Source organism: Etheostoma cragini, chromosome 14 (genome assembly GCF_013103735.1).
Source record: "Etheostoma cragini isolate CJK2018 chromosome 14, CSU_Ecrag_1.0, whole genome shotgun sequence".
Lineage (NCBI taxonomy): Eukaryota > Metazoa > Chordata > Actinopteri > Perciformes > Percidae > Etheostoma > Etheostoma cragini.
Window position 1 is genome coordinate 24,524,120 of NC_048420.1, and position 3,028 is coordinate 24,527,147.

Sequence of the window (3,028 nt, forward strand, 5' to 3'; positions counted from 1 at the left end):
GACTGGAGACCAGACTGGAGACCAGACTGGAGACCAGACTGGAGACCCTTCTGAACCTGAGACTGGTAGCATGGATTAACGTTTGTGCCTTTTAAGTCCAAGGAACGCTTCTCAAGTATCAAACAGAAATATTTATGTATCAACATCTAAATTGAAGACATTATAATGTTTGGTAGGAAGAAGTAAACTCTTATTTTAAATCATTTATTAGAAAATGTTTTGTCCTATAATGTTTGTCATATAATCAATTATAATCCGGAAATCAGAAAAATGGAACCACCCAATATTTTTTAGGTCCGACACATGTGTTCACTTCTTTCTAAGAAACGTACTGTATGTTTAGCAAGATTTGCTATTAATCATGTATCAATATGGCGCCTTCTCCACATCGTTGATGCGGCGGAGGACAGTAAGACTCCAACTGGTTCCATTTTCACGGTCAGTCTTAGGTTGATGGGCTTTGATAACACTTTCATTGGTATGATCAACTGTTTTTATTCTAATCCCTCAGTCTTAACTGGATGCACAGCGTCCTCTTTATTTTTAGTTTCCAGATTCTCCCACCAAGGTTGTCCCTTGAGTCATGAATTATTTGTCATTCGTAATACACAGCATCATCTCCCTTCTCTCCTCTCCTGCTGGCTACTGGCGTGAATCAGCGGTATCTAAATGTATCTGGAAAATGCAAGCGGCCACAATTTAAGATGTCTACGCTACAGAGGAGGAAAGAATGGTGGCCTTTCAGTTCCCAACTTTAAACATTATGTCTGGTCCTTTATGTTAAAATCCCTCCTCACCTGGTTTAATCCAGATCGGTCTCTCTGTTGGTGTGCCTTAGAAAGTGCCAGGACACAGCCTTGGTCACTCCATGATGTTCTTTTTGCTGTATGCAACTAATCTCTTGTGGTCAATTTATGTGTCCAATGCAGCTCGGTTTGTTAGTTAAAATGTAACAAGTAAATTAGCATGGAGTGAATATGAACAGTCTCTGGAGTATTTATGATCTCCTTGCATTGAAATAAAACCAATAGAAAGGCCATTAGGCTGTGCGCCGTGGTCATTAGACAGTACACAACAAATTTGTGATTGTTATAAGTTGTCCAGTGACAATATACAACAGTGGGTCAATAAACTGGGGTGAAGATTGCTTGGAGGAGAGCCTCCTGACGTTCTCGGAGGGAATGAGGAGGAACCGCTTTCACTGCGGTTAACCAAAAGAAAATGTGAATACCTAAAATAAATTTTGGTTAAACAATTATTTAATTATTTAACGGTCAAGTATCTAAAGGCGTACAATGATTCTGACTCTGTTTAAGGACAACAAAGTTGAAGAAAGACAGACACAAAATTTAAAGTACTGTGTACATAAGTGCTGTATTCAACCAAAGAAAATATCAGTCAACTGAAAGTCTCCTGAATCCTCTACCAATGGATTGGTCTTTGGTTTGTCCAAGAATTTGAAAGTACAGTGTTTTACTGCTGAATGAATGAGCACACATTCACATCCCTCACCCACTCCTAATTTAACATCCCACAACTAACTGTACCCACTCATTTCACGCATTTGAAAACAATGTTTTTTGTGTTGGAGCAAGTAAAAATCTTTCACTTGCCCAACCAGACAAGGAGTAAAAAAACTTACTGTTGAACCCTAGGGGCAAATCATTGATTTGTTCAATGCACTTCTCAGTGTTTGTATTGAACCATATTCCCCTCGTGATGTGTAAATCTGTCTCTGCATAATATGGTAACTTTTTTGTTGTCTATAATCTGAGCCAGTGGAAGCATGTAGATGTTAAACAGAAGAGACCCCAGAATGGAGCCTTGGAGAACTCCGCATTTCCTATTTGTCTGCTCAGATGTTTATCTGTAGACACAAAGTAGTCCCTGTTCTTTAAATCGGATTCAAACCAGTTATATTCCAAACAATTAAATAGGAATGAGATAAGCCATAGATGTAATTGTCAGTTTTTACCAAGCCCCAGGAACATAGCCATGTCTTGAAGCAACCATGGGCTTAGCGGCACGTGGTGGAATTGCTGTCAGACAGTTTGCCCAGAAAGACATTTCCCATAGACTTTACATGGAGCATAAATGGCCCATGTTCAAACCATCATAGCTGGTAAGATGGATATAATGGCTGTAATTCATCATGTGTATTATCTAATGATACATGGAGTGCTGTATGCTGTAAAACCTGTAACGTGGATGTAATGTTATAAATGTCTCAGTTCCCAAACTGCCAGGGCTAGCTATCCTAAGTGGTAGCTAGAATGAACAGTGCTTCACTTCGAACATCGTATCCAGTTCTCTTCATACAGCCATGGTCTTCACAGTTTGAGCACTCTGGAAGTTAGTATGCAGAAGCATGTAGTCCCGGTTTTCCTCAATGTGTGTTTTCAAGTTTCCTGCAGATGTCCAGCAGCTGTTGGTGGTTAAAGAAGAGGTTCCCCCTGAGCAGCAGGAGTGTAGCTCCAGTGTGGACCAGTAGGAGCCAGAGACCCCCCCACACATTAAAGAGGAACACAAGGAACTGTGGAGCAGTCAGTAGGGAGAGCAGCTTCAAGGGCTGGAGGAGGCTGATATCACTAAGTTTCCATTCACTCCTGTTCCTGCGTCATTATTGCTTGTTTGTAGTCTTGCCATAAGACTACAAACCGAGCTTTTGTTTTAGCTTGTTTGTTGTACTATGAACAATGTATGAACAACATTTACAGATATGTGCCATATAATAGTAGTAAGAATAATATAGATATATGCAGTGTATTAACAGAATATATGATAAGAAAAACAGAATAAATATGGATATTCAGTATGAACCGTATAGACAATTCTTAAATCAGTCAAAAATGGTTCCTAAATGTAACCAAATATATCCTCATGAAAGCAAGTGAAAATAGAACAACGGGGCTTTTATTTTGCCTGCGGTCCCCTGGCCGGAAGTGGTGCCGCTGTAGTTTCCGGGTGCTGAGCAGCGGGAGCAGTGAGGAGAGAAGCCGTTAGCTGAATCCAAATCAGGGAATCCCAA

General features: G+C 40.2%; 1 protein-coding gene across 3 annotated transcripts in view; it reads left to right on the forward strand.

The window, feature by feature from the left end:
• Positions 1-3,028, forward strand: part of LOC117956476 (oocyte zinc finger protein XlCOF6.1-like) — a 59,752-nt gene that overhangs the window by 24,876 nt on the left and 31,848 nt on the right. For 2 of the 3 annotated variants that reach the window (XR_004659280.1, XR_004659279.1), the window contains exon 2: positions 2,415-2,508. The exons of the other annotated variant lie outside the window; for it this stretch is intronic. The gene's annotated coding sequence lies outside the window, so the exon portion shown is untranslated. Of the gene's footprint in view, positions 1-2,414; positions 2,509-3,028 lie in introns of those variants that run through there. 3 annotated transcript variants of the gene reach the window in all.